The sequence below is a fragment of the Pleurodeles waltl genome, unplaced genomic scaffold (assembly GCF_031143425.1).
Source record: "Pleurodeles waltl isolate 20211129_DDA unplaced genomic scaffold, aPleWal1.hap1.20221129 scaffold_67, whole genome shotgun sequence".
In the NCBI taxonomy this organism is placed as follows: Eukaryota; Metazoa; Chordata; class Amphibia; order Caudata; family Salamandridae; genus Pleurodeles; species Pleurodeles waltl.
Genome location: NW_027150384.1, coordinates 1,598,018 through 1,618,356, shown reverse-complemented (window position 1 = coordinate 1,618,356; position 20,339 = coordinate 1,598,018). Strand labels below are relative to the sequence as shown.

General features: G+C 48.5%; 1 non-coding gene across 1 annotated transcript; it reads left to right on the top strand.

Annotated features, from left to right (window-relative positions):
* Positions 1–4,340: 4,340 nt before the first annotated feature.
* On the top strand, positions 4,341–4,423 carry TRNAL-CAG (transfer RNA leucine (anticodon CAG)). The gene has a single exon. It is a non-coding gene; the product is annotated as a tRNA-Leu (tRNA).
* The last annotated feature ends 15,916 nt before the right edge of the window (positions 4,424–20,339 follow it).

The window sequence follows — 20,339 nt, the reverse complement described above, 5'->3', positions numbered from 1 at the left end:
TGTTTTGTATATTATTCTTTTATGAAAAGTACACAATGACAAAGTGGTAAGTAGTTACAAGTACTTATCCCACCGCTGCACAACCAATGTAGGAGGCTGGCCTGGCTTGTAGTGGGTACCATAGGTACTTACACCTTGTGCCAGGTCCAGTTATCCCTTATTAGTGTAGAAGAGGTGTTTCTAGCAGCGTAGGCTGATAGAAGGTAGCTATGGCAAAGCAGCTTAGGCTGAACTAGGAGACATGTAAAGCTCCTTCTATACCACTGGTGTCATATGCACAATATCATAAGAAACACAATACACAGATATACTAAAAATAAAGGTACTTTATTTTTATGACAATATGCCAAAAGTATCTCAGTGAGTACCCTCAGTATGAGGATAAGTTATGTACACAAGATACATGTACACAAACCAAAATTATGCAGGTAATAGCAAAAGGAAGTAATGCAAGCAATGTAAAGTTACAGTAGATTGCAATAGGAGCACATATGTATAGGAGCAACACAAACCATATACTCCAAAAGTGGAATGCAAACCACAAATGGACCCCAAACCTATGTGAGCTTGTAGAGGGTCGCTGGGACTGTAAGAAAACAGTGAGGGTTAGAAAAATAGCCCACCCCAAGACCCTGAAAGGTAGGTGTAAAGTGCACCTACAACCCCCAGAGAGCACAGAAGTCGTGATAGGGGGATTCTGCAAGGAAAACAAACACCAGCAATGCAACAACAGTGGATTTCCGGACCTGAGTACCTGTAAGACAAGGGGACCAAGTCCAAGAGTCGCGACAGTGTCGAGAGTGGGCAGGAGCACAGGAAATGCCAGCTGACGGTGCAAGGAAGCTGCCACTGGATGGAAGAAGCTTGGTGTTTTGCAAGAACGAAGAGGACTAGGAACTTTCCCTTTGGAGGATAGATGTCCCACGTCGTGAAGAAGCTTGCAGAGGTGTTCCCACGCAGAAAGACTGCAAACAAGCCTTGCTAGCTGCAAGGGTCACAGTTAGGGTTTTTGGTTGCTGCTGTGGCCCAGGAGGGACCAGGATGTCTCCACTTGGATGAGGAGACAGAGGGGGTGCCCAGCAAGTCAAGGAGCCCTCACAGAAGCAGGCAGCACCCGCAGAAGTACCGGAACAGGCACTTGGAAGAAGAGTGAACTGGAGTCCACGCGAAGTCACAAAAGGGAGTCCCACGATGCTGAGGGACAACTCAGAAGGTTGTGCACTGCAGGTTAGAGTGTCGGGGACACAGGCTTGGCTGTGCACGAAGGAAATCCTGGAAGAGTGCACAGGAGCCAGAGCAGCTGCAAATCACGCGGTACCCAGCAATGCAGTCTAGCGTGGGGAGGCAAGGACTTACCTCCACCAAACTTGGACTGAAGAGTCACTGGACTGTGGGAGTCACTTGGACAGAGTTGCTGAGTTCGAGGGACCACGCTCGTCGTGCTGAGAGGGGACCCAGAGGACCGGTGACGCAGTGTTTTGTTGCCTGCGGTTGCAGGGGGAAGATTCCGTTGACCCATGGGAGATTTCTTCAGAGCTCCTGGTGCAAGAAGGAGGCAGGCTACCCCCAGAGCATGCACCACCTGGAAACGGTCGAGAAAGCCGGCAGGATGAAGCGATACAAGGTTGCTAGTAGTCGTCTTGCTACTTTGCTGCGGTTTTGCAGGCGTCCTGAGCAGTCAGCGGTCGATCCTTTGGCAGAAGGTGAAGAGGGAGATGCAGAGGAACTCTGGTGAGCTCTTGCATTCGTTATCTAAAGAATTCCCCAAAGCAGAGACCCTAAATAGCCAGAAAAGGAGCCTAGGAAGGAGGATTGGCTACTAAGAGAGGTAAGAGCCTATCAGAAGGAGTCTCTGACGTCACCTGCTGGCACTGGCCACTCAGAGCAGTCCAGTGTGCCAGCAACACCTCTGAATCCAAGATGGCAGAGGTCTGGGGCACACTGGAGGAGCTCTGGGCACCTCCCCTGGGAGGTGCAGGTCAGGGGAGTGGTCACTCCCCTTTCCTATGTCCAGTTTCGCGCCAGAGCAGGGCTGGGGGATCCCTGAACCAGTGTAGACTGGCTTATGCAGAGATGGGCAGCATCTGTGCCCATCAAAGCATTTCCAGAGGCTGGGGGAGGCTACTCCTCCCCAGCCATCACACCTATTTCCAAAGGGAGAGGGTGTTACACCCTCTCTCAGAGGAAATCCTTTGTTCTGCCTTCCTGGGCCAGGGCTGCCTGGACCCCAGGAGGGCAGAAAACTGTCTGAGGGGTTGGCAGCAGCAGCAGCTGCAGTGGAGACCCCGGAAAGGCAGTTTGGCAGTACCCGGGTTCTGTGCTAGAGACTCGGGGGATCATGGAATTGTCTCCCCAATGCCAGAATGGCATTGGGGTGACAATTCCATGATCTTAGACATGTTACATGGCCATGTTCGGAGTTACCATTGTGACGCTATACATATGTTGTGACATATGTATAGTGCACGCGTGTAATGGTGTCCCCGCACTCACAAAGTCCGAGGAATTTGCCCTGAACGATGTGGGGGCACCTTGGCTAGTGCCAGGGTGCCCACACACTAAGTAACTTTGCACCCAACCTTCACCAGGTGAAGGTTAGACATATAGGTGACTTATAAGTTACTTAAGTGCAGTGGTAAATGGCTGTGAAATAACGTGGATGTTATTTCACTCAGGCTGCACTGGCAGGCCTGTGTAAGAATTGTCAGACCTCCCTATGGGTGGCAAAAGAAATGCTGCAGCCCATAGAGATCTCCTGGAACCCCAATACCCTGGGTACCTCTGTACCATATACTAGCAAATTATATGGGTGTACAAGTATGCCAATGTGAATTGGTGAAATTGGTCACTAGCCTGTTAGTGACAATTTGGAAAGCAGAGAGAGCATAACCACTGAGGTTCTGGTTAGCAGAGCCTCAGTGAGACAGTTAGCCATCACACAGGGAACACATACAGGGCACATACTTATGAGTACTGAGGCCCTGCCTGGCAGGTTCCCAGTGACACATAGACTAAAACAACATATATACAGTGAAATATGGGGGTAACATGCCAGGCAAGATGGTACTTTCCTACAGGTGCCCCAAAGTTAGGATGTGCACTTGGGATCTAAAATTATCACTTCCACACGAACAATAGCGCTGCGTCCAGCCACGGCTCTCTTGCCCCTCAGTCCTCTAGGATATTCAGAATTCTACCTCTCTGCACGTCCCTGTTATACAGAGAAAGGGAGACCAAAGCACTGCTACTAACCCCTTAAGCTCATCACAAAGTAATAGTTGTTTGTTAAAGCGCAAGACCGGAAATAATAAAAATGAATAAAAACAGTACTTACCCACTCTTCCTTGTCCTCCGCCCCATGTTTCTTCTTGGATGCAGTCAGCGCGAGTCCTCCTGGAGTCTCAGCCGACTCCCCTCCGCAAATCCCAATGCTGCTCTCATGCTGCTGATAATGTTAGCAGCATGAGGGAAGTGCCAGGATAGGTTGAAGCGGGCTGCTTTGGCCTGCTCTCCACCCAGCTGTCTAAGAGAGCTGAGTAGAGAGGTTTAAACTGTGCATATCAGGCTGACCGTTGCAAGACAGTCGACCAAAGTGACATGCGCAGTGTAAACTGGAGCAGCCAGCAGCGTTGCTCCCTGCAGCCAATCAGCAGCTATAGCCCAGCGCTGTCGCTCAGCTCAGCTGAAATAAAAAATTAAATGGCAATGAAATCTCTTCATTACAGTTTTATTTTTCATGGTTATTGCGCTGTCATCAGGGGGGATGATGTTCTTCTGCCCTAAGGGAGGAACTGCCCCTGGGCAGGGGGTGAGGAGCAGTGCATGGCACAGGTGTTTCAGCAACTTATGATTTGTGGTACCGTGAAAACAGAGGCCAAGCGCGCCAAGCTTTCTTTAAATGGGCCACATAGGCTGGGCCTGGCTCGAGTGAGATGTGTGTGTGTTGATGCCTGACTGGTGACGTCAGGTGTCAGTGTGTTTGCACAAGACATGGCACCTGATATCCAAGAGCATCATCTAAGAACCTGTTCTTCGAGGACCTGGGGGAATGGGTCAGTCAGGACAGAATGGAATGTAAAGTGATTGGCAGGCGTGCCTCACCTAGGTATGCCACCTGGGGTGCCAATCCTGAGGGAATTATTTTTCCCCTCCCACCGCTTGGCTGCTCCAGAGTAAGAAAATGTAAACAAATATCTTGCATTTTATTTGGAAGAAAGGCAGCCCCGTTGGTATCCCAGGGTTCAATTATATTTTGAAGTGCCATAACGTACAGATGTCACACAAGAATCAGCAGACACTGTCATGTCCGTATTAGTGATCTTGGTGAATAGTTGATGTGTGTCAGGATGGCCGAGTGGTCTAAGGCGCTGCGTTCAGGTCGCAGTCTCCTCTGGAGGCGTGGGTTCGAATCCCACTTCTGACATCACCTTTTGATTAAAACGTTTTCTTTGTTTTAGCAAAACAAACTTTGCATTAACAAATACTAGCAACGTGAAACCAGTAGCAGAACTTTTAATCTCCATTGACGAAGCTATAAAGTCTTTTTAAACAAAAGTTGCTTTTTCCGATTTTTTTGCCATATATGTAAAAACGTGTACAGTGCGTCATTTGCCCCCAAGGAAACAAAACTTCACGGTAAGATTTCGAATTTCCTTTATTTACCCTTCACGTGTTGGTGTTTTTTTTGTTTTACAAAGTTGGCGCCATTCACATCACACCCCGTCAGCTCCCTTCATGATCATGTCCCTGACCAGCCACAAGATGGCGCTCGATGATAAAATACTTCACCGAAAGGTCCCTCTCACTGCATAGTCCGGACTGAGTGACCGCGGGTGATCTATCACTGGAACTGACGTGAAGCGGACACACCTTAGACGTGCTGTGCAGGCCGCAGGTCCTGAACAAAGCAGGGGACTGATTACCATAGATCACCTGAAACGACTTCACATAAGTGCCTGCGCGAATGTCACAGGGAGTGATCTCACGCTCAGGGGCGTAGGAAGTGTGGGGGACGCGGGGGATTTGTCCCCCCCAGATGTTGGAGTGGGGGGGACACGGAGGACAAGGGTGGGGGGGACTATGGGACAGAAGAATTTTCCCTTCTCTTCTGTAATTCGCAGGGCCATTAGCACTTGAAAGCGCTCCCTACACTGGCCCTGCACTTGGCCTGTGACCTGCCCCCAGGACACTCGCCCTCTGCCCTTTTGTTGTGCTGCAGCACAAGGGATTCTTTCTCACCTTGCTGCCACAGCTGCCTGCAGTCTGCACTTCTGAGAGCAGAGGGAGAGGAGAGGCCCTTTGTTGATTGCTGTCTGCATCCCGCCCTCCTGCACCCTTCCCTTCCCTTGAAAATCTATCCCTGAAGACAGCAGCAAGATTTGAGAAGGTAAGGAGGTTTGGGTAATTCAATAAAGTATTGCCAAGTAACTCCCTTTCTTTTTAAGTCCAGTGCTGTGTTGCAGAGTACCTCCCTTTCTAAAAACAGCATTGTTGAGTTACTGTGAGATATGAGCCGGGCAGGCTTTAGCGCGCTAGTGGCACCCTGTGCGCCAGTGTTTGTAAGGGCCCTTGTTTCTGTCGCCTCTCTCTCACTCTCTTCTCTCCTCTGTCTCCAGCTTGCCTGCCCCAGTGCTAATTATTGTCCCCTAAGTTGACATCCTGTCCCCCCAACATTTCGGTCCCCTGTCTCTCCCTCAGCCTTCCTGGTATTTGTGAAAGCCCGCTCTAAAGGCCAAGGGCCGTCTGTAAATCTCATTTCCTGCCAATGGCCTGTGGATGCGAAGCCAGCACTGTGGCAGCTCACAGGCTTTACAGGACTTCACAGGCTGTGGTGGAACAGAGCCTGGCACTGCTGGATAGACGGCGGAGAGACCAGCACACAGCACGGGTCCCAGGAAGAACCAGATGGCCTGAGAGATGGACAGGGCTAGGTAAGGCAGCAGGGCCGGCTCTAGGGCGATGCAACCGGTGCCGCTGCACCAGGTGCTGACTTAGGGTGGGACACTGTGTTTGCAAGTATATTGTGACTTTAAAAGCACCTGCTGGGTGTTCCTTGCCACCAACAGTTTTCAGGCAACAATAAAAATCTCAAGATAATTAATGGTCTTCCTGGAGAGAGATTGAAGTTTTGTCTAGTCGGAGTTTTGAATCATCATAACGTACAGGGTTACTATGCCTGCTACAAAGAACATCTACATGCAGATCACAAAGTCTATATAATGTGAATAGGTCACTGGGTTACTGCTTTTGTCAGATGCAGGAAAGTACCAACTTTTTGACATGGTTACCCCCACTTTTTGCCTGTTGTCAGTATGTTTTGACTGTGTTCACTGGGATCCTGCTAACCAGGACCCCAGTGCTCTCTCCCATTAAATTTGGTTGCTTGGACCACACACACCCCACATTTGGCATATTGGTGACCCTTATAAGTGCTTAGTATTTGGTACCCAGGGCATTGGGGGACAAAGGATCCCCCATGGGCTCCAGCATGTATTATGCCACCCATAGGAACCCATATAACTGTATCTGCAGGCCTGCCATTGCAGCCTGCGTGAAAAGGTGCATGCACACTTTCACTTCAGGTCACTGCACCAGGTCATTGTACGTCACCCCATTGGTAGGCCCTCCTAGCCTAGAGGGCAGGGTGAAAGTACCTGTGTGTGAGGGCACCCCTGCATGAGCGGAGGTGCCCCCACAAACTCCAGTTCCATTTTCCTGGATCTCGTGAGTGCGGGGACGCCATTTTACGCGTGTACTGGACATAGGTCCCTACCTATGTCCAGCTACATAATGGTAACTCCGAACCTGGGCATGTTTGGTAACAAACATGTCAGAATCATACCCCAATCCTATTGTCAGTATTGTTTGTATGATTCCATGCACTTTGGGGGCTCCTTAGAGGATCCCCAGCATTGCTCCTATCAGCTTTTTAGGGTTTTCCGGGCTGCCCACGCTGCTGCCACCCCTCAGACAGATTTCTGCCCTCCTTCTGCTGCTTGAGCAGCTCATGCCCAGGAAGTCAGAACAAAGGATTTCCTTTGGAAGAGGGAGGCAACACCCTCTCCATTTGGAAATAGGTGTTACAAGGGTTGGGAGGGGTAGCCTCGCCAAGCTAATGATATGCTCTGAAGGGCACATTTGGTGCCCTCCTTGCATAAACCAGTCTGTACCAGTTCAGGGACCTCAGCCCCTACTCTGGTGCGAAACTAGACAATGGAAATGGGCGTAACCACTCCCCTGTCCATCACCACCCCAGGGGTGGTGCCTGGGGCTCCTCCAGGTGGCCACTTGATTCTGCCATCTTGAATCCAAGGTGGGCAGAGGCCTCTGTGAGCATCTGAGTGGCCTGGCAGATGACGTCACAGCCCTCTTCTAGGTGGTCACCCTGCTAGGTGACCAATCCCCCTTTCTGGGCTATTTAGGGTTTTCCTCTTGGATGGGTCCTCAGATTCAATGTGCAAGATTCCAGCAGGACTCCTCTGCAACGTTTACTTTGACTTCTGGCCACTGGAACCGCAACTGGACTTCACAGAAATCTACAATCTGCAGCTCCAGCAGCGACCTCACCCTTCAACATTGTTTCTCCAGCTCCTTCCAGCAACTGCAACATTAGCCCGGCTGTGCTTCCTCTGAGGGCAGCAAGTCTTCAGTCTGCATGAGAAGAAGGAAGGAACATTTTTTGGAGTGAAGGAGTAACTTATCTGCATCCGCAGGCACCCACTGCAACAACGACCGGGTGCGTGGATCTCCTCTCCTCCTGAGCTGCGTGGATCCTTCATAAGGGGTGATAGTCTGGAGTGGTCTCCTTGGTCTTCTCTACCAGCTGTCCAACTTTGGAGTAGGTAGGTCCTTGCCTTCCCATGCAGGACAGTACCCCCATGCACCGCGTCTCTTGCAGCTACCAAGGCCTGTTGTTATCTCCTCCAAGGGATCTTCAGGCTCCATGTAGCCCCAGCCCCCAGCACTCTTCTCTGTGAAGCACAGTCCTCAACGTGCTTCGCCTGTGACGTGGGACCTCTCTTCAGGTGTGCTCCGTGGGCCTCTCTGCAGCTCGTGGGCTCCTTGCCTTTAGGTCTTCTGTGGTGGCTGCCTCTCCTTCTCCAGACTCTCTGCCTTGCTGAGGGTCACCTGGGACTCCCCTCCATGGGTTGAGTCCCCCTGGACCTTGCTGGTCCCTGGCAGCTCCACTTTTGTCCTACTGCGACATTTGCCTTTGCCAAGGCTTGCTGTTAGGTTTTCCACACAACAGACTGGCTGCAATTCTTCATCCGGCGTGGGACGTCACCTAGTAACTCTTCATCTGCTCCAGTGCTGCATTGCTGACCATCTTTGTTTCCCCATCGACCAACTCCTGCATCCACAGATGGGTGGGTAGTGGCTCCTACCACAACCGGACACTCCTACGTAAACTGGATTTGGTCCCCTTCTTTTCCAGGTCTTCCTCTTCCAGGATCCACCTCTAGTTTCTTGCAGTGTTGCCTGCGTTTTGCAATATCCTTCTCTGAAGTCCTTTTGGTGGGTTGGGGAAAAACCAGTAGCTTACCTCTTTTCTCCTGGTCGCTGGGGGGCATTCTGGTACTTACCTTTGGGGTTTCCTAGTTCCTGCAGCTCCCCTCAACTGATTCCACTTACTTGCGTGGGGAACCAGCTTTCGCATTCCACTTTTTAAGTATATGGGGGGTCATTCCGACCCTGGCCGTCATGGACCGCCAGGGCCGGGGTTGGAGGATGCACCGCCAACAGGCTGGCGGTGCATCAAGGGCAATTCTGACCGCGGCGGTAAAGCCGCGGTCAGAAAAGGGAAGCCGGCAGTTTCCCGCCGGTTTCCCGCTGCCCGTGTGAATCCTCCACGGCGGCGCTGCAAGCAGCGCCGCCATGGGGATTCCGACCCCCTTCCCGCCAGCCTGGTTCTGGCGGTTTTCACCGCCAGAACCAGGCTGGCGGGAACGGGTGTCGTGGGGCCCCTGGGGGCCCCTGCAGTGCCCATGCCACTGGCATGGGCACTGCAGGGGCCCCCTAACAGGGCCCCACATTGATTTTCAGTGTCTGCTTGGCAGACACTGAAAATCGCGACGGGTGCAACTGCACCCGTCGCACACCAGCAACTCCGCCGGCTCCATTCGGAGCCGGCATCCTCGTTGGTGGTGCTTTCCCGCTGGGCGGGCGGGCGGCCTTTTGGCGGTCGCCCGCCAGCCCAGCGGGAAAGCCAGAATGACCGCCGCGGTCTTTTGACCGCGGTGCGGTCTTCTGGCGGCGGAACTTTGGCGGGCGGCCTCCGCCGCCCGCCAAAGTTGGAATGACCCCCATGGTCTGGTCCCCTCTAGGCCTTCAGTATTTCCTGTTGCTTTTCACTGTTTTCTATTGCTTTTTATGGCAATTTCTGATTGCTACTGTACATATAATAGTGTGCTACTTACATCCTATTCGAGTATTGCCTATCTAGTGTTTTAGTTTTTGTGTTACTGTAATAAGGAACCTTAATTTTCGTTACACGTGTTTCTTTCATGTGCTGTGTGACTGCAGTGGTATTGCATGATCTTTGCATGTGTCCTAGATAAGTCTTGGCTGCTCATCCACAGCTACAGACACTGTCTACACTTCACTAGGAGGGCATACCTGGACCTGGTATAAGGTGATAATACCATAGGTACTCACCACACACCGGGCCAGCTTTCTACATCGGAGAGCTCCTTTTTTGTCCCCTGCAATATATAAATTAAAAGTGAATATAGAACAGTGAGCAATGAACTCATGAAAGAGCTGCATGCAAACATCAAGGTATAGATTAGAGCGTTATGATTTCCCCCCACTTTTTCATTAACTTAATGTTGCAAAACAAGTTAATTTGAGCGCAAATCAATTCTTATTATTAAAGAGAGCCCCCAACCATGGTGTTATGTTTTAAATTCTGAGTTTGCGCTTCTCCAGATAAAGCACTCTTAAACTATACCTGCTACCAGTACGGATGACCTGTGACACCTACACCTTGTCGTCCTCTGTCTTATGTAACATTTCATATACATTGATTTACACATATATGATGATTGTCTCTGCGTAATGTCTGTGTGATGTAAAGTGCTTTGACACCCTAGACTGGTGTGAGGGATGAATGATGGAACAACACGTGCGTATATCATGCATACCTTAACATCGACCGTGTCTTTACTACGCATGCCTTTACAACAAATTTCGCTGTAAAAGAATGTTTGGTAAAGGAACATGCGTGGTAAATTCTCCCCGCCCTGCCCCCTTACACCTGATACCATACTCCACCCTGCCCAATCAGTTAAAACTGCCCCTGCCCTGAGCCCTAACCCCCCCGCCCTGAGCCCTAAAAGCAACTCTGGCCTGTCCTAAAAACTACCCACCCCACACTCTGAACCCTAAAACCTACCCTGAACTGCGCTAAAAACTACCTTGACGCCCCTGCCCCTCGGAACCCTAAAACCTACCCCGCTCTGTCCTAAATACTACATGACCCCCACCCTGTACCCTAAAACCTACCCCCACCCTGTCCTAAAAACTACCCCGACGCTACCCTGTCCTAAAAATGAACCCAACCTCCCACCCTAAATCTGGCCACAGCCCTACTTACCTCTCTCTCCTCTGCTTCTTCCTGTTCCACCGGACAGCTAGACCGCTCTCTATGCTGTAACCACGCATATGCATGGAAAAGACATGTGTGGTAATGGCATCCATGCTAGCCCCATATTTGTGGTAATGGCAGCGTGGTCAAGGCATTGCATTGCATTGATCACATTGTAAGTGATGTTTCCTGGTATGAGTGGTGCTAAAAAACTAATGAAATGCATCTGAGAGTGGTGATGGATAGTAGTGAGGGAATCCGTGGCGGAGGTGGTCACTGGGGGGCGGCAACAAACAATGTCGCACAGGGCGCCACCAGAACTAAGGCCGCCCCGTCAGACAGCACAGCAGGTCACAGGAAGGCGGCAGCACAGAGACTGCCACTTGACAGTCAGACAAGGGCCTAGAAGCAATCATAGGCCTTACTGGCCTTCACAGGCAGGCGGGGGGCCAGAGACTGACACCGCCTGACTGGAAAGAAAGCTCCCAACAGGCAGCACAGTGCATGGCAGGCAGCACAGGAATCGACAGGAAGCACCGCGCCCAGCAGGCAGTGCAGGCCTCTTAGGACTTTACACAGGCGAACAGCAGCACAGAGATTGTCGCTGCCTAATAGGCAGCCAAGGGCCCAGCAGACAGGGAATTGCAGGCTGCACAGGACTCGACTGGAAGCAACGCCTCCCCCATCGCCCCTCCCGCGGCAACCCTTATGGGTGCAAACTGTGCAGGGGGCCCACCTCAGGGTTGTCCCTGTCCCCCCTAGAAATTTTGTGTCTCCTACGCCCCTGATCCTCAGGTCGCTGCTTCAAATCCGCCTCCAAGGACTTTTCCAAACTCTGCTCTGTTTCCTCCGCTTTCCAGTCCCAAGCAGCTCCTTTCTCAGCCACTCAGACACCTTCGCTTTTCCTGCCTCCTCTCCTCTCTGCCCCTCCCAGTCCAGCTCCCTCCTCCAGCTGGGGGGGCGGGAGAGTGTCCCCTCAGTCCCTTTGTGCAGTCCCCCCGATGAGACAGAGCCGGGGGGGCCTGGGCTGGAGAGCGAGGCCGGTGCCGCCCACCCCCGGCTGAGGCAGCCCCAGAGCTGCTTGTTGTGAGTGTGGAAGGTGATGCTGCTGGGAGCTGCTGAGAGCGTCTGCTGGGAGGTGAGAAGGTTGTTGTGAAGCGTTGAGGGGCAGCAGGTTTGTGTGTGTTTTGTGCAGTGTGAGTGTGTGTGTTTGTTGAGCCTGTTACACACTGTGTTGGTGTGAAGGAGCTGGGAAATGTGAAGAGTCAGACACTAGGTCAGGTCAGAGCAGATTGACGAAAATGACAAGGAGTTAATGAACCTCCTGTAATACCCAGTGAGGCCTAGGAAGGCTCTCACCTGAGTCTGAGTGGCCGGCGGACGCAGTGGACACACGAGAGAGACGAGAGAGACGAGAGAGGAGCTCAGACGCACGGCGCTGGTGCCGGGTGGCTCGCGTCGCGGTTTGCTCACCGCGAGTGCAAGTGTGAGCGCGAGGTGCGCGGCGTCCGGCGTCCGGCACACGGTCTGGGGGCTGCCGCTGCTAGCCGCTCCCCGTGCTAGCAGGAGAAACAGCCGCTGGAAGCCGGGAAGCCGAGTGAGCACGGTCCGGGGGGCAGAAGCTGCTGGCAGGGGGGGAGCAGCTTCTGCGAGCAGGCGGGTGCAACCAGGGCTGCTGCCTGTTTTCTCATCAGCGCCGTCACGCTGTCACGGTGCGGACTAAGGCGTGGTCTGGACACAAAGTAAGCCAGTAAGCCAGAAGCCAGAAGGAGCGCCAGAGGAGTACCGGAGACCCAGAGCACGAGAGGAGCACTAGAGGGGTACCAGAGGAGCTTGGAGTTGCAGCCCTGCCCTGCCCTGCCATCACATGGACTAGGTGAAGCCAAGGAGGTGAGCCAAGGAGGGTATTCGCTGTTTTTCAGCCACCACAGCGGTACCTAGCCATATCTAGTTTTCTCTGATCTGACCCAACCTAAGGATATTACCCCGACCTAGGTGACTTAGGTGACTTGGGTGACTTAAGTGACCTAAGTGGTTCCTGTGGCTTGGCCGTGAGCGTGGGCCATACAAAGTAGCGCATCAAGTAATGCATAAGCAGTGCATAAACAACGCATAAGTAACGCAAGTAGGCGTAAGTAGCCTTCACAGACAGACAAACAGAGACAGAGACAGAGAGGATCTGAAGGGGCCAGATAGAGAGAACCAGAGAACCAGAGGGAGGCCATTAATCGACACAGTAAACTGCGCTAGAGGGACAGATATCATTCGAACATCGCGCTTTTGTACGGCGTATTGTGCATATTGTGCATACATTGCGCGTCACCACACAGCAAGGCAAGCAAAGCCAAGCTCTATATATTCTAGAGAAGCATCCTACAGATCCTACAGATCCCGGAAATTGTTGAAGTTGCTGATCCCGATCTTCTCAAACAATAAAAAAAAAAAATGGTTGGAACAAGAGGGAAAACAAAGAAAGCCAGACAGGCCAACGAGGCACTCGGTAATCCAGTGAAACCCCAAAGATCAGAGCAGGAACCTAACAGCTTACAAGATCTGGGGTCAGACCAAGACCAAGACCTGGACCTTAGAGCCACTAAGTCATCCCGAGGGGAATTTATAAACCAAGGAGTGGTCGCAGCAGCCGAGGAAGCCCATAATGGGATTCCCAACGATGAAAGCAAACCAGGAGAAGAACCGGGTGGGACACCCGAAGCGGCACCAGGGCCTATGCTGTCTATGCTGCTAGTCCATACTGACTCTGATGACATGGGGCATGTATCACTGAATGCAGGTGAAATGGCGGGGGGCCCTGCAAGTCCTCCACTTAGGAGACAACAGTGTATACCAACGCACCTGGACCCAAGGAAAATTAAATCAAAGATAAATACTATTACCAACTATTACAATCATATAAATCTAAATACTGATTGGCTGCAGATGCAAAGCTCTAAAGCTAGCAACCTCCCATCACAGCCATCAGGGGAAAAAGGTGACAATAATGTGGAGGGCGAGCTGGAGCTCTTAGAGACCGGGCATCAGGATTCCTGTCCATCCCAGCAGCGACCTGCCCGACCATCACGACTACCCTGTGGAACAAACGACTCCTTTGTGGGTAGTGAAGTGGGGTTAATTAGTTCCCCAGAATGGGGCAGTTTCTCGGAAGAACAAAGACAAAGAAAAAGAAAAAGAAAAGGTAATGAATCACCTCATTCGGAAGCCCTAATGGGACCACTACATTCTGGGAGCTCTCCACTGACATTCCCTTTACCTCATCTAAAAGTAGAACCTACAATCCTCCAAAATGTAAAGGGGCCTGAAATAGAACAATCACCACAGAAATGCTCACACAAGCTCTCTACGCCACAGCTTCATCATGGAAGCCAAATTGTAAAAACGAACCTAACATTGAGTAGATTTGATCATAGTTCTTGTAGTCTTGAGCTCTCCTCGCCTGACATCTCCGTAATTGGTAGTATAGAGCCCCAATTAAACAGTATAACATCGGAAGACTTAAACCTCTTGGAAGGTAGTATAATGTTAGGTTATAGAGGAGAGGATGATAAGAACCTAGAAGGCCAGACAAATAATGAGCAAAGTGAGCAAACCTGGGGAAATAGAGACAATCCCCCATTAGATCAACCAATTTTAAGCATCATGAAAGTTATATGCACAACATTGGACTCAATTGCAACAACGATCATGGTCCAGTCTCAAAAATTTGATGATCAACTTGAGCTAACTAAACAATTTACTAACTCATTACAGACCATAGACCATAGGATGGCCTTAGTAGAGGGTGTAATAAGGGAAAATCTGTTACATCAGGCAGTGGCTGAAAAAATGGACAAGATGGACAGGCAAGCTTGTGGCCCACTGCTGGAAAAATTACTGGAAGTTCCGAAAGTAATTAAAGACATAATCGAAGATTGCAAATCTAGTCTCAAAAACACACAGGCATGCAATCACGAGTCAGCAAAAATAGAACCGAGATTAACTGAAAGACCAATAGATAGCGAAGAAAAAGAAGGACCCTCTGGCACGGGACGAGACGAGCACCCAGACGTAAAAACCCACATAGACAAGACGGAGAGAATCAACAAAAGTCCTGTATCAGCAATCGAAATCACAAATATAGTAAAAAAAAAGACTCTGAGTAAAGGGCATCAACAAACAGGTAGATGGAAATACACATGGAAAAAACCTAGAGGAAACAACAAAGTAAAAAAGGCTCAAAATATGCCGAAACAGGCAAGCCCAACAGGGCAGACCAGGAACACAGGCGATGAGTCTACTCAACAGCAGCCTAAAGATCAGTGCATCAAGCCCGAGAGTCTTGAGAAACCAACTGACAAAGATATTAGTTTTATAAATAAAAATCCTGGATTATTGTGCGACAAAAGCTGCACCCACCATTCTCATATAAACCGAATTCCCATTGGTCCTAGGGGCTACCAAGTATCTGGGCACGACTTAGACAAAGGAAAGAGGCCAGAAAAAGACCCCGGTACAAATCACGGGATCAATGAGGCAAACGATCCCCTAGCCAATGGACAATACAAATGGAGCCCAGAGACAACAAATTTAAGCACCGGCATTGATAAGCACCTCCCAGCCATAAAAATAGAACACTCAATTCAGGCGCATTATCCAAATACAGTAGGAGTCCATAATGGAAAACGTCAGCAGCCTCTGAACTTTATTACCGAGGGGGTAGAACAAGAAAACAGCAAAAGTGAAAACGGAAGGGCAGAGAGCCCAGAATGCACAAGAAGCGAACAAAGCACAAGAAAAGCCTTGTGCGTGGATAACACAATAGCCCCGGTTCCCGCACCTCGGTCAAAAGTAAAACACTGCTCCCAGGCAAGTCCGGGAAACCACAACTTTAGTAGCCAGCCAGGGTGGGTGACTGATCCACCTGCCCCACCGCGTCCGGTGCTTGACTTGGAAACTAAAGGAAAAAAGGATAATTGGCCTCCAAAAAGACAACCTCATGAGGAACATAGGAACAAGGAGTTGCAATTCGGGAGGGAAAAATGCCAGGTAGAACGAACATTGACTAGTCGGGCAGCTACTATTTACAATAAAGCAAAGGAAGATAATCAATCTCAAGGAAGATGGTCACAGGGAGGTAAAGGGCATACCGAGATTCGCACTGCAATAATTAAAGAGCCTGATGCCACAATCACGTTTATTCCCGAGTACTCCTCAAGAGGAAGTCATGACATTCTAAATAGGACTAACATCCTACATTTGGTCAATTCTCTGCCAGCTCTGCAGAATGTAACAACTAAAGACCTCCTCTCAGTAAGATTTATGCAAAGGAAAGAATTGGAGAACGGGGAATCAACAGAAACAGTCTGGGCCTCACCCTGGATAGTAGAACAGATTTTAAAATGTTCTAACATGATGAAGACATGGGGAATATCTACTGCTACTCCGCAAAAGGAACCGTATCCAATAATATTTCTTGAAAAAGCTCCAAAGCAAAATGTTTCGGGCAGGCAAGAGGTAGAAGGCAATTCTGGTTCGATACTACAGGGAGCAATTAGTTCCAAACAACAACTCCCTGAACGAATAAACCTGAGCAATATGAGGTTCTGCCTGCTTGTTAACTCCCCTAGAAACAGCAGGGGCCATCCCCCACAGTTGCAGAATGATGAAGACCAACCATCTAGAAATTTGTAGCAACAAATGGGCAGCTCAAACATAAAAAATAGTACTCGTCCTACATTAAAAATCTTAAGCTGGAATATTGCAGGCCTAAAAAGCAAAATGGACGATAAGGATTGGGTTGAATTTATTAAACAGCAAGATATCAGCTGCTTCCAAGAAACTTGGTCTACCAACGCCATTGACCTAGACGGGTTTTCCACTTTTTACATACCTGCTATCAAACAAAAAAAAGGAAGACCATCGGGAGGTCTGATCATTTGGATCAGAACTTCGCTATTGGGAAATTCTGCTGTAACCCATGCTGTAACCCATGCCATACTAAGCAAGGAAATCCAGACGCTTGCAGTAAAACATGAGGAGTGGTCACTTGAAATAGTAAACGTGTACTTCCCTCCCATTAGCCGGGCCCAAGTCACGCCTGGTGTGCGGCTCCTCGAAGAACATATTTTAAATAAAAGATCTAAGGGTTGGAGGAACCCAATACTAGGTTACGCGAACAACCGTCCCCCACAGTTTTGAAAAACCCTTCTACTAATATGTGGTGATTTTAACACTAAACCCCATTCTATCCTTTGGGATGAACAAGTAGTAGAGGAAGATCACGCTTGGAATATACCAACGCCCCTCATCCAACGCTGTCAAGATTCTAAAAAAGGGGAACTAATCTTTGAAGTACTAATAGAAGGCGGAATTCGCACAGTAAACGGAAGAACCAACTCAGATAGAACTTTTAAATCTACCTTTCGAACTGGAAAAAGACATAGTATAATTGACTATATGGCAATAAACATCGAAGCCTGGCATTATGTTATCGATATGGAAATAAGGGACAGGATTGAGAGTGACCACGACCCATTGCTAATGGAGATAATCCATCCGGACGCAAGTCTGGGGAAGGTTGAGTTTCCATTTAACGGAAATTGCTTAGCTATAACCATGAGACCAAATAGGAAAAACATACTAAGGTCAAACGTAGATGAACCCTATTTGAGCGTACCTAGTCAAACCTGGTTTCTATCACTTAGTACGTTTTTAAACCTACCAGTTAATGAAGCTTTACCCCTCCTGGATAATTTTAACAACTTGCTATTACAAACAACAAAGGAAAGAATTAAGCATCCCCAAACTAACCCTAATACGATGGAAGGCTGGTTCGATGAAGAGTGTTTGAAACTAAAAAATACCTTATCGCAAGCACTAAAGAATCGGCATTTGAATAACCATAATGAGCAATACTTTTATGAATGCAGGCAACAGTACAAAAAATTACTAAGATATAAAAGGAAGACATTTCCACATAAGCTCTGGAAATCCCTCCTGCAGGCAATATCGGCAGGAAACTGCAAAAAGTTTTGGGAGATAGTCAGATGGGGATGCGAAGGCCCCTCAAAAAACCTAGAACTGAATATCAACCCACAACTCTGGGTAGAGCATTTTACCGCCTTGTATCAGGATGAGGTCAAGACGGCATCCCGGAGTACAAATAACTCAACCAGCCTCATCCAAGGACTGGAAGGTAGTAATCAAAGATCAAACAAGGCAGTTCCACTTCAAACGACCTATGTAGCATTATCAAAAAGGTTTGTTAGATCGACAAATGGAACCCAGAATGAACTAGTCCCAAACGAACTCCCCGGCCCAAATGCCATGCAAGTAACCCATGCCATCCCTTGCGCAATGGAGCTGATACCGGAATTCAGCGAGAAAGAGATTAAACAAGTTATTCTCCTTCAAAAGCCGTACAAGGCTGCAGGCCCAGATGGTATCCCTTCAGACGTCTATCGTAATCAGTTAACGCTATGGCTGCCTGCTCTAACACGCATATTCAACAGCATTTGGCACCACGAGGTAATTCCTACCTCTTGGAAGAAATCAATAATTGTCCCAATTCACAAAAAAGGACCTCGGGACATGGTGTGCAATTATAGGCCTATCTCACTGCTTGACAGCGTTGGAAAAATCTTCGCCAAATTGATCCAGCTGCGTTTAGATCAATGGCTGGAGCATGGAGATTTAATATCGACACACCAAGCTGGTTTTAGGAGAGGCCAAAGTACAATAGACCAACTTTTTAAGCTAAATATGATCTGCGCGAAATACGCCACCCTAAAAGATTGTGCATTATATCTGGTCTTTGTGGATCTCCAAACAGCTTTTGATAGCGTCAACCGCCAAACATTATGGCAGTTATTGTCGGAAATGGGCATACAGGGAAAAATTCTAAGGCTGTTAATTCTACTGCATACAGGGAATACTGCTAGGGTTAGATATTCTATGAGAAATGATTATACAGCAGAAATTCCAATCCAGCGTGGTGTAAAACAAGGATGTGTCTTGGCCCCAACCTTGTTTAACTGTTATATAAATAAGGTAAGCCAAGATCTGAGGAAATTAAATCTGGATGTGCCAAAACTAGCCAACGAAAGTATACCTATCCTGCTTTTTGCTGACGACGCTGTACTACTGGCAAGAACAGAGATAGCAATGCATCGTCTACTTAGGGGTTTCGAATCATTTTGCACTTCAAGGAGCATGGTAATTAATGAGGGGAAAACAAAGTTTATGATTCTTAACCCAAAACAAACGATGCATTCGACTTTTAGGGTAAACAACAAGCCCTTGGCCCGAGTGACTACCTATGACTACCTGGGTTGCAGACTGGATGAAAAACAGACATGGAAATCACAAATCTACAAAAGTAACATCTCCTTGGCCCAGCACGCTGGAGCGGTACTTAGATTTGCTAAAGCCACAGGCAATCATTCTGTGAGCTCTGCACTGCTTGCTTATAAAACCAAAGCAAGGACTGCAGCACTTTACAGCGCAGAGATCTGGGGATTTAGAAAGACCCCATTAATACAAGTAACCGAGAATAATTTTTTACGCCGATTACTTTGCTTAGGCACTGCCGTACCAATGATTGCGTTGAGAACTGATCTACAAATGAGAAAGGTCGAGGATTACATTGCATTGGCCCCAATAAGATATTGGATCCGTATCTGGGCAAAAGAGGAACTCAAACCATACAGAGATACACTCATGGACATCATGAAGCTACAAAATCATCGAAAATTGCCTTGGTTTAAACACATCTCAACTACCCTGGCTGCTATTGGCCAAGAAGACCTCTGGCTTCATCCAGGGAAAATCAGAAGGCCAAGTTTATCTGTCATTAAAAAGGCATACTGGGACCAAAAGACCCAGAGTATGTGTGAGATACTTAGCCCTCTACTCAAGCGGTACATTTTGTTCAATCAAGAGCTTAAACCAGCATTTTTCATTGACTGCATTTATCCGGAAGAAAAAAGGGCTCTCTATTTTAAATTTCGTATGGGTACATTACCAGTGACGGCGGTGACTAACAGATGGCAAGCCGTCTCACAGCGCGGTTCAGACTGCTGTCCTTGCCTTCATGGTGGTCAAGAAACATTATCCCACTTCCTTTTATTATGTAATTTTACGCTTAAACTCCGCAAATTGTACTTACGTCCACTTTTTAGATCATACGGAATCAGGAAATGTAATGAGGCGGAAGTGCTTTGTATGCGATCAGATGAGAAACATATTGTGCCGAAGGTTTCAACTTATATATTGGAAGCATGGAAGCTACGTTCATTAATGTACTCACAGTTGGCCTAAGTATAATTACTTGTGTTATTCTAGCTATCATTTATATGGGAAACCGTTGAAGGTTGCTGATCAAACCGGGCTAGGTCCTGGGTTATTATTATATTGCTGGCAGGTATCGCAAGAACCCAAATGATTAGTGCAAGAATAGGATATTTAAATTTTAGATCTATAATGCTTTTAGAATAATTAAAGAGTCTTATGCCAATCATGGCTAATTATCAAGTTTTATGATATTGCAGGGTATATTGGATTCACCTAGGGCCATGTAAAATCAAAAACTCAAGTATAGTCTTTCTTTTATTACAATGTTTTATTTAATGTAATTTTATTGCGTCTGATGAATTGATACTTATTGTGTACTATTGTTAAGGCCGGATAGGCTGACAACAATTAAATAAATGGTAAATGGTAAATGGACAAGGAGTTACAGAGGAGTGACCTTTCTACCAGT